The sequence below is a fragment of the Bison bison genome, unplaced genomic scaffold (assembly GCF_000754665.1).
Source record: "Bison bison bison isolate TAMUID 2011002044 unplaced genomic scaffold, Bison_UMD1.0 scf7180017864035, whole genome shotgun sequence".
NCBI classification, from domain to species: Eukaryota; Metazoa; Chordata; class Mammalia; order Artiodactyla; family Bovidae; genus Bison; species Bison bison.
In genome coordinates this window covers 15,246,565-15,258,747 of record NW_011494607.1, presented here as the reverse complement: position 1 = coordinate 15,258,747, position 12,183 = coordinate 15,246,565, and positions in this window count along the sequence as shown.

Genomic DNA, 12,183 nt, shown 5'->3' with positions numbered 1-12,183 from the left:
TCCATAAAGGACAGAAATGGTATGGACCTAACAGAAGCAGAAGATATTAAGAAGAGATGGCAAGAATACACAGAAGAACTGTACAAAAAAGATCTTCACGACCCAGATAATCACGATGGTGTGATCACTGACCTAGAGCCAGACATCCTGGAATGTGAAGTCAAGTGGGCCTTAGAAAGCATCACTATGAACAAAGCTAGTGGAGGTGATGGAATTCCAGTTGCGTTCTTTCAAATCCTGAAAGATGATGCTGTGAAAGTGTTGCACTCAATATGCCAGCAAATTTGGAACACTCAGCAGTGGCCACAGGACTGCAAAAGGTCAGTTTTCATTCCAATCCCAAAGAAAGGCAATGCCAAAGAATGCTCAAACTACCGCACAATTGCACTCATCTCACACGCTAGTAAGGTAATGCTCAAAATTCTCCAAGCCAGGCTTCAGCAATATGTGAACTGTGAACTTCCAATGTTCAAGCTGGTTTTAGAAAAGGCAGAGGAACCAGAGATCAAATTGCCAACATCCGCTGGATCCTAGAAAAAGAAAGAGAGTTCCAGAAAAACATCTATTTCTGCTTTATTGACTATGCCAAAGCCTTTGACTGTGTGGATCACAATAAACTGTGGAAAATTCTGAAAGAGATGGGAATACCAGACCACCTGATCTGCCTCTTGGGAAATTTGTATGCAGGTCAGAAAGCAACAGTTAAAACTGGACATGGAACAGCAGACTGGTTCCAAATAGGAAAAGGAGTACGTCAAGGCTATATACTGACACCCTGCTTATTTAACTTATATGCAGAGTACATCATGAGAAATACTGGACTGGAAGAAACACAAGCTGGAATCAAGATTGCTGGGAGAAATATCAATCACCTCAGATATGCAGATGACACCACCCTAATGGCAGAAAGTGAAGAGGAACTCAAAAGCCTCTTGATGAAAGTGGAAATGGAGAGTGAAAAAGTTGGCTTCAAGCTTAACATTCAGAAAACGAAGATCATGATATCTGGTCCCATCACTTCATGGGACATAGATGGGGAAACAGTGGAAACAGCGTCAGACTTTATGTTTTTGGGCTCCGAAATCACTGCAGATGGTGACTGCAGCCATGAAATTAAAAGATGCTTACTCCTTGGAAGGAAAGTTATGACTAACCTAGATAGCATATTCAAAAGCAGAGACATTACTTTGCCAACAAAGGTGCGTCTAGTCAAGGGTATGGTTTTTCCTGTGGTCATGTATGGATGTGAGAGTTGGACTGTGAAAAAGGCTGGGTGCTGAAGAATTGATGGTTTTGAACTGTGGTGTTGGAGAAGACTCTTGAGAGTCCCTTGGACTGCAAGGGGATCCAACCAGTCCATTCTGAAGGAGATCAGCCCTGGGATTTCTTTGGAAGGAATGATGCTAAAGCTGAAACTCCAGTACTTTGGCCACCTCATGCAAAGAATTGACTCATTGGAAAAGACTCTGCTGCTGGGAGGGATTGGGGGCAGGAGGAGAAGGGGACGACAGAGGATGAGATGGTTGGATGGCATCACTGACTCAATGGACGTGAGTCTGAGTGAACTCTGGGAGTTGGTGATGGACAGGGAGGCCTGGCAAGCTGCGATTCATGGGGTTTCACAGAGTCGGACACGACTGAGTGATTGAACTGAACTGATACAGTTGAAAGGTTTTCTTGATTTTGAGAATGAAAAATATGTGGGTTCTGCATTTTTCTGGGCAGGGCTCAACTCATCTCTCCTGCTATATTGGAGTATCTGTCCACAGCAGAGAATCAGCTGTTCACTCTGAGGTCCATCTAGCTCCTGATTCAATCTTATTTTGAACTTCTGTGATTCCTTTACCAAGATATATTTCCTTCTTCAGGTGTGGAACATTTTCAACTATAATTTCTTCAAATACATTTCTGATCCCCTTCTTTCTCTCTTCCCTTCTGGAACACTTATTAAGTAAATGTTAGAATGGTTAATGTTATCCTAGCCATCTCTTAAGTTGCTTCATGTTTTTAATTGTTTTTTTTTTTTTTCCTGCTTCTGCTGATTGGGTGATTTCCATTATTGTATCTTCCAGATCACACATTGCATTCTTCTGTGTCACTTAGTGTGCTGTTCATTTGTTCTAGTGTATGTGTATTTTTGTTTTTAAAATTTCAGGTATTGAATTATTTATTTTTTATTGGGACTTTTTATATTTTCTAGTTCCTTGTTAAAACATTAAGTATTCTCTTCCTCTATGAATTTAGGTAAAAGAGTTACCTATTGTGCTCTTCAAGGTGTGCTTTAATGTGGGAGTGTCTCAGTGCAAACCACATATGCCCAATTCCTTTGATGGGATGGCTGGATTTGAGGTGATTGCCAGTCATGTCTTTCCTCAGGTTGTGCTGACAGTTGTCATATTGATTGGGCATTGGACTGGAGATGGAGGAGCTAGCACCATGATTGAGGTGGAACTTCCTCTCTACTCAGTGGCCATCACTGCCCTGTCATGCATAGCGTCTGACCCCAATTTGCTGGAGCAGAAACCCTGAAAACAGGCTGGAGATGGCTCTGTTCCCTTTATGTGTGGGTTTTCCCTCTCCTCACAACAGGTTCTTTGCCTTAGAGGGAAGGTGTGCTTAAGCAAATGGGGCCTGTGCACATGCAGAGGTCCAGTGTGCTGCCTGTGTAGGCATCTTCAGCTTCACTGAGACATAGCCCATGGTTGAGTCTTGTCTCTGGTCCTGGACACCCCAGGCTGACTATGATGTGGACTGAGTGGAGCCAGATCATTTGCTTGGTCTGGGCTGGGGTACATGGTGAGGTGCTCAGGACACCTGGCATTCAGTAGAGCAGACCTTTTCCAGTCTACCTCAGGGCCAAGGCACCTTTGTCTCTCATAGCTCATCTGTGACCCCAGCCTCTGTGGCTCTCACTCTGTGTGAAACTGCCCTGTGGGGGAGTGTGAGACCCAGGTGATTTCTCTGCAAGTATCCAGGGTGGGCTGTGATAGAGCTTCTGCCATCAGAAATCTGGGCTGTTTCTGGGACAACACTTGAGTAAGTGCCAAGAATTGCTGTCACTGTTCTCCCTGGGCTGCCCCTGGGACTGGGTCCCTTCTGTGTCCCTAGGTCGACTCTTTTCCCTGCCCTGTTTGACCCAGGCCCAGTGATTTACTGTGATGTGGGGTGAGTGGGGTTGGAGCATTCACTCATCTTGGGCTGGACCATGCAGCAAAAGGGTCCTGGGAAGCCTGGTTGCTGCTACACTTGACCTTTCTCTGCCTTGCCTTGGGGGCAGCTCATGTCTGTGTGTTCTTCTGTGAACAGAGTTCAGTGTTTCTTAGATTTTCTGTCTGTTCCGGAGGCTCTGGGTGCTTCTCTCCTCCACATAGGACCCTTGGCTCACTCCCTTGGGGTGGGTTTTTATGAAGCCCTATGATCTCCTTTTACCTTTGTGTCTCCTCCAAGATGCACAATTCCTAACTAAGCATCTTTTCTTCATTTTCTAACTAATACTTCTGTATCTTTCTTACAGTCTTCACTGTACAGGAGTCCTTCTGCTAGATTCAAGAATTGTTCCACATATAGATGTATTTTGATATTTTCTTGAAGGGATGTGAGCTCCATGTCCTCCTAGTTGGCAATCTTGATCTCCTCCTCTCCACTTATTCTCTTCTTTTCTGAGGTATGTGTGTTTTAATCTTCCTGTTGCCTTCCTTGAGTCTCTCAGTTTCTTGAACAATTCATTTTCCTTTTTTTAATATTCAGAAATAGCCTCTCAAATATTTCATCAAAATGATTTATTTTTGAAATTTTAATTTCATTGTTTTGTTTGTTTCTAATAGCTTCAATTATATGGCTTCTGACTTTAACAAATAATGTCAGCTCATTTTTCATCTCAGATATAATTTTACCTCATCTTTTCTCTTTTTTGTTCTGTTTAATTTTCCTTCATATTTTAAACCACCTGGTACCCAACAACTGTTTCTATTTTATATAGTAAATCTTCTTTTATTTTATTTTTTAACTTTACAATATTGTATTGGTTTTACCATATATCAAAATGAATCTGCCACAGGTATACATGTGTTCCCCATCCTGAACCCTCCTCCCTCCTCACACCATCTCTCTGGGTTGTCCCAGTGCACCAGCCCCAAACATCCAGTATCATGCATCAAACCTGGACTGGCAACTCATTTCATATATGATATTATACATGTTTCAATGCCATTCTCCCAAATCATCCCACCCTCTCCCTCTCCCACAGAGTCCAAAAGACTGTTCTATACATCAGTGTCTCTTTTGATGTCTCGTATACAGGGTTATTGTTACCATCTTTCTAAATTCCATATATATGCATTAGTATACTGTATTGGTGTTTTTCTTTCTGGCTTCACTCTGTATAATAGGCTCCAGTTTCATCCACCTCATTAGAACTGATTCAAATGTATTCTTTTTAATGGCTGAGTAATACTCCATTGTGTATATGTACCACAGCTTTCTTATCCATTCATCTGCTGATGGACATCTATGTTGCTTCCATGTCCTGGCTATTATAAACAGTGATGCGATGAACATTGGGGTACACATGTCTCTTTCAATTCTGGTTTTCTCAGTGTGTATGCCCAGCAGTGGGATTTCTGGGTCATATGGCAGTTCTGTTTCCAGTTTTTAAAGGAATCTCCACACTGTTCCCCAAAGTGGCTGTACTAGTTTGCATTCCCACCAACAGTGTAAGAGGGTTCCCTTTTCTCCACACCCTCTCCAGCATTTATTGCTTGTAGACTTCTGGATCACAGCCATTCTGACTGGCATGAAATGGTACCTCATAGTGGTTTTGATTTGCATTTCTCTGATAATGAGTGATGTTGAACCAAAGAACTAAATAGACATTTCTCCAAAGAAGACATACAGATGGCTAACACCACAGTAAATCTTCTAAAGTGTGTTCCTTATTTATCTCTTATGGTTTTCTTCTTATATGTTACAGAATATTTACATTAACATCCATATTTTTTTTTCTATTTGTGTTTGAATGGATGTTCTCCACCTAAAAATAAGTGGATTTTCCCTTTCCTTTTTGTACCTCCCTTTGATTGGGCACTTCTATCAGAATATTTTTTTAAATTATTTTTAATACTAAACCTAGAAGAGATATTGTTGATGTGATTTAACATCAAATATATCCAGAAAGATTAAAATAAAAGAGAAAGAGCTGAAACTAGAAGAAGTCTTAATAGGCTAATACCTGTAAGAATGTGCTTTTTGAATGAATTTATTGAGCATACTTTCTTTTCAAAGAAAATAATTTTTCTGTGCTCAATACCTTTCATGTGACATCTGAATGAAAAATTGGCAGAATACACCTTTCTCACTTAGGCAGAGAATCATTTTATTTTAAGGAAGTTCTTTTATCCTTGAGCCAGCCACACAGCAATAAGTTGTGTCAGAGATTGATTTTTGCTGGATTTGCTGTGTGTATGCTGAAATATGTAATTACTATTGGTTTCATAGTACAAGTAGCTTAAAGCAGTCATCTCTTTTATAGAAAGCTTTCATATCTTCTCTCATTTCTCTAAATTTAGGTACAGTTATTCTCCTATCCTTGAAAATGTTCTCCACATTGGAAATGACTCATGATTCTTCGGAAATCTACACAAACACTGATGTATCCAAGTGGTGAGTTTTTCCAAATTTACTCGAATACTATTTGCTGAAGATGCCAAATGGCATTTCTAAATCATTGAGCCCACTTAATCTCATATTGTGGTCCCTTGTAAACTTTGATAAGAGGATGTTGCAATTTACTGCATTTATTTCTTTTAAAAATGAAACTTTCTTTAGAATAGAGCTGTGATTTAATTATAGATGACTATAAAATCCATTTCCTTTGTAATATTCTAGCAGTTATAGTATTTGTTTGCTATCACGTGATATTTGGTTTAACATCCGACAATGTAAAATAGTCAGGGTTCAGTTTCAGAGAAGGTAGACTCTTACATTGTAGAAAGCATCACATTTAACTGGGAACCATTTTTAAGTGTATACTTCAGTATGTTAAGTATAGTTACATCGTTGTGCAACAGATCTCTAGAGCTTTCTCTTCTTGAAAAAGTGAAATTCTGTACCCACTAGAGACTAATTCTCCCTTCCCCTCCCACTGCCCCTTCACAATTACTTTTCTATTTTGTTTTTATAATTTTGATCAATCAGATATACTTTCTATGAGTAGAATCATATAATGTTTGTTTTTTTGTGACTGACGTACCTTGCTCAGCATATTGACCTTGAGGTGTATCCATGTTTTAACATTGACAAGATTTCATTTTAAGACTATGTAATTTTCCACTATATGTATATGTTACATTTTATTTATTCGTATGTTGATGGATATTTGGGTAGCTTTTACCTTTTGGCTCTTATGATTGATGCTGCAATGAATAGGAGAGTTCACATATCTCTTTGAGATACTGCTTTGATCTGTTAGATATACACCCAGAAGTAAAATTGCCAGATCATATGGCAGTTCTATTTTTAATTTTTTGAGGAACATCTGTATGATTTTGCATAAGGGCTACACCATTATATTTCCACCAACAATCCACAAGATTCCAATTCCTCTACATCCTTGTGAGTACTCATTTCCTATTCTTTTGATAGTGGCCAACCTAATAGATTCACAATGCTATTTCATTGTGATTTTGATTTGCATTTCTCTTATTATTAGTGATGTTGAGCACCTTTTCCTATTCTTGTTGGCCATTCATATATCTTCTTTCTAAAATTGTCTATGTGCATCATTTGTCCATTTTTTAAAACAAAATTATCTGGTTTGTTTTGTTTAGTGGGAGTTTCTTATATTTTGGATGAATAGGATATTTAGATATTTTAAGCACAGGAAGATATGTTGCAGTGTATTTAATGGCTTTAAAAGTCATTGGTTACGCTTAAGAAATGTATTTTAGGTTAAGATTTCAAAAGGACTTCAGTGAAGAACAGAGTCACAGTGGGAAGTAATATTCTTTGACTAAGAAAATTAGAAAGCTGTCACTGCATATCCCAGCTCTAGAGTCATGCTGTGCCATATAACCAAATAAGGAGGCCACAGCAAGATGGGAAAATTTAGTCAAAAAGCCATTCTCAGAAAATCCTCATGATCAGGGAGGCACTGTTACAACTGCAGCTTCCAAAACACCTGTAAAAATCACTAGGAAATTGAATACCCTACACAACTCTTATAATTAATACTCACGGATCAAGCGACCACACATTAATATTTTTGTTAGTGCTGCAAAAGAAAACCAGACACCCTGTGATGGTCTTTGCAAGTAGAAATGGGGGGAAAAAAAAAGCATAAGTAGCCTCTACATCACATTAATCATGCTAATGTCATGACAATGTATCTGATTGGCAGAGCCAAAATCTTATACAGAACTGTATTGCAAGAGTTTGTAGAAAAATGCAGAATTGTAGCCTCTGAAATATGAAACCATTCCAGAAATATATTAAGATGGCTATTGGGCTCCAATCCATCATATCTACCTCTAATTAAAGTAATGGAATTTACTTCTCTTTGTTTTCCTCTTATTATGCTAAGAGTGAAAGAGGTTGGGTTTAGAAGTTTTCATTTATTAAAATCATCCTGGTATGATTTTCCTAAAATTCAAGTCTGATTATGTCATTCTTTTGCTTAGACCATGACATGTTAGTACAAAATATTAATTATTTATTATAATTATGTTCATTTGTTCTTTTTTGATACTTCAGAAAGATGTACTCACTTACTGGCTTGCATATTGGCTCTTTTGGCAGTGAAAGAAGGTTGACCTTTGTGACTATATTCTAAATTAGATTAGCATGTGTGTATGCCAACTGTAGGCAACTCTACTTTTATTTATGAGCCATGATAAAGTTAATCCCAGTCACAGGTGTTATTCTGGATAATGGATGAGAATAAACTGATAGAAATGAGAATTATTTGTAATATATAAGAAAGAAGAAATGAAAGTTAGAAGTCAGCTGGCTTCTAAGAATATTGAACTGTCCAATAAAATTAAAGCTGCTATATACATGAAGAGGTAGGATAGCTTTTTAATTGTCCAAAAATCAAATATGCAAAACCTGTTTTAGTCTGTATTTAATATGTAGACATTTGTTAGAAAAATGATCTTTTTCAGAAGGAAATATAATGGAATTTATATGTTTCTTATAAGTCAAAATGTTATACATTATTGAAAATGTCATTCCATCTTAATCCTAAAATTACTACTCTATTTTGTCCCAAGTAATTTACAATCAAATTTAAAGACAGAAATATTAATGGAATAAGTTTAGGAACCAAGTTTTCATTTTCAATAAAATGACAATTTCTAAGGAATTATAATCCTTGAACAGAACTGTTAGAGATAATTTCTTCTAAAATAGCTCATGATAGGAATATTGAGATTATTACATTTTGATTATAAAGCTGATATGGGATGCTATTATAGATTAAAATCTAAGATAAAAAGTTTTCAAGAGGAATTTTGGTATGTTCCAATGTCCTTAGGAATTATAAAAATATATCCACAGAAGAAGCATATCACAATTTTCGTCTTACAGAACTATGGGATTTTCATCAACCCCCAGTTATCAGTGAAAGTTATTCATTCGCTGATTCAAATATATTTACTTAATGCCTACTGTGTTTCAGGCATATAGCTAAGAGGTCATAAAAAGGAATAGAGAAAAAATCTTTCCAGTGATGCTTGTATTCTAGTACAGATAGACAATAAACAAAATAAATAAGCATGATAAAGTAATAAATCAGGTATTAACAAGTGTCATGGAGAAAAATGAAGCAACAAATAAGGAGATGAAAGTCTTATGAAATTGAAAACTGGATCAAGACCCAAAGTTGGTGAAATATAGCATTGTTTATAGGAAGAGTACTCAAGGTAAAATCAGGGTTTTGTGCAAAATCTTTAGGTCAAAGCTTGCCCAGAATGTTTGAGGAATAGTAAAGGAGGTCACTGTGTTTGGAGGAAATAATGGGGAGATGTGATTGGAGAGAAAAGGAAAAATAAAATCAGTAGAGCCTCATAGGCTATCATAATGATTTGGTTATTCTTTTAAGTCATTGGACGGCTTAAAGAAAAAAAATTAATTGGTCAAGGAGATTATAAGGAATAAATATGGAGCAGAGGGACAAATTTAGAGATGGCTAAAATAATCTAAGCAAGAAATTTTTATGGCTTGTGGATTATGGTACCAGAGCATGGAGGTGAAAAGAAGTAAAGGAATGATAAAAGCCATATTTTTAAAATATTCACTAGGGGAAAAGAATTAATGCACTTGATTTTAGCTAGAGGTGTAGATATTTTGTCTCTAGTAAAAAAAAGAGATGGAATGTATATTATTAAGTGATACAGAGACTTACTGATGTTCTATTTCTAGAATTTTTTTCTCAGTTTGTAGCAGACTCACCAACTATGAGGGAGTAAAGTGAACGTATCTGGCAAATACAGCATGATTGCCATGGAACTCTATAGACTGTGTACTTTACATTTATAGTAATGTGCATAAAGTGTAAACAGCATGATGGTATATAAATTTCTGGCCATATTTAGTTACTCATGTATAGGATCAGAGGAGACAGAGAGTTAGATTTAACTAGGGTTTTTAACTAGGCTTAGGATTTTGCTAAAATGAATACAAAATATAAAGGTGATGAGATTTAAAAATATATGGAAAGGAGTAATTTTATTGATGGGATATAGAATCAAAACTAAGGTTGAAAATGATGATGTAAGTACGGTGAGGCATGGTAGAATGGTAGTCAGATTCATAGACTATAGGTTCTAGTGGGTATGAAGGAATTAATGGAGTTGCAGTACTAAAGGGGTGAATTAAAGTAACTAGAGAGTGGTATGGAGAAGGCAATGGCACCCCACTCCAGTGCTCTTGCCTGAAAAATCCCATGGACAGAGGAGCCTGGAAGGCTGCAGTCCATGGGGTCGCTGAGGGTCAGACACGACTGAGCGACTTCACTTTCACTTTTCACTTTCATGCATTGGAGAAGGAAATGGCAACCCACTCCAGTGTTCTTGCCTGGAGAATCCCAGGGATGGGGGAGCCTGGTGGGCTGCTGTCTATGGGGTCGCACAGAGTCGGACACGACTGAAGCGACTTAGCGGCAGCAGCAGCAGCAGCAGAGAGTGGTATGCATGAAACTGAGATTAGGAAGAAGTTGTATTTGTTTATAATGACAGGATCCAGTGCCTGAATATAGAAGTGAAAGATTGATAAAGGGTGGAAGAAAAGTTTGTAGAAAGAGAATCAGAGAAACCTACAGAATAGGTAATAGAAGGATCATATTTACAGATAATGAAATGACTAGAAATATAAGAAAAGTGTTGAAAGAAATGGCAGTATAGAGTAACTTAAATCTTCAAAGCATAGACATCATCTATGTGCCCAATGACTGCAATTTTTCAATTGCCTGTGATTCAAAGGTAAATGATTTTAGGGATAGAATTGGGAAAATGCCTGAAAGAATAAAGGAGAGAAAGAGAACTCCAAAAATGGCACTGGAAGTGTCAGGGAGAAAAGAATTGCCACTGAGGAGCCCTCTAGGTAAGCTGTCGTTCCACATACTTTTGTGAAGATGGGCATATCTATAGGGATCGGCTACCTCTACACTAATGACTTTGTTGAAAATAATTCTGTGCAATGTCTCCTCTGCCTGTGTGGTTAAAGGAATGGGCTGGGCAGGATTGTATACTGGTGAAATTTTAACATTCAGGATATAATTCACATTCTTCAAATTAACTCTATAAATTTTGAACCACCTGGTTATTATCTAAAATTAAACACGTGGAGAATTATATTAAAGGTCCCTCCTTAGAAATGGCTTTCCTCAGTGTGCTAAGACTATAATATAACTTAATTAGAGAGCTTTGCTACCATCAGCAACTTTGTGTGTTGGAAACCAGCTATTTTAAATTACAAATTTTCTCATTAGCCATTGAATAGTCCTAGAGATAAGAAAGCTTGCATTGCTACATATTTCTCCCAAGCTGTCTTTGGAGATGGGATTGTTGTTCTCTTGGGTGAATTTTAGACTTCAGCTCTGCTAATTACCAAGAAAGGGGAATATTACATATGAGCAATCAATTTTCATAGAAGAAATACATAAGTTAAAGGAGATTAGAGGTCATAAGAATGTCTGTTCATAAGTGCTTTATAATTTTTATACACTTTTAAAATCTTACATTTGTAGTAAGATGATCTTTGCTATGCTTAGAGTAAGTTACCCTAACTATCTTTTTCTTAGTTATTTTTTATGTAGCAGGAGCAGAAAAATACTCTTTTTTGAGGGGTAACATAGCAAAAATAAGAATTCACCCCATCAAAAACAAATTGATGAAACTCCTCAGTTGCATTGCTTATGTAATTTTTATTTTATTTTTCCACAAGAGAAAGGTCTTAGTATTTTTATCACCTTGTTAGTTGCTCAGTTGTGTCCAACTCTTTGCGATCCCATGAGTATAGCCTGCCCACCTCCTCTGTCCATGGAATTCTCCAGGCAAGAATACTAGAGTGGGTTCCCATTTCCTTTTGCAGGGGAATCTTCCCAACCCAGGAACTGAACCTAGGTCTCCCAAATTGCAGGCAGATTCTTTACCATCTGAGCCATAGGGAAGTCCATTTCATCACCTTAGTTACCATAATATTTTTTCTAAAGACTTGTATTTCATAATCAAGAAAGATGCTAAAGGTTTTTGAGGGCTTAGAATTTAAATTTCTGGAGCTACATTAAAATTACCTTTACAATCCCATATATTCATTTTGATGAGTAAATATATTTTCAAGTATGCCTCTTCAAGTATTCAGTTCAATTCATACCTCAGTTGTGTTCTGACTCTTTGTGACCCCATGAACGGCAGCATGCCAGGCCTCCCTGTCCATTACCAACTCCCAGAGCCTACCCAAACTCACGTCTACTGAGTCAGTGATGCCATCCAACCATCTCATCCTCTGTCCCCTTCTCCTTCTGCCCTCAATCTTTCCCAGCATCAGAGTCTTTTCAAATGAGTCAGCTCTTTGCATCAAGTGGCCAAAGTATTGGCGTTTCAGCTTCAACATCAGTCCTTCCAATAAACACCCAGGACTTATCTCCTTTAGGATGGACTGGTTGGATCTCCTTGCAGTCCAAGGGACTCT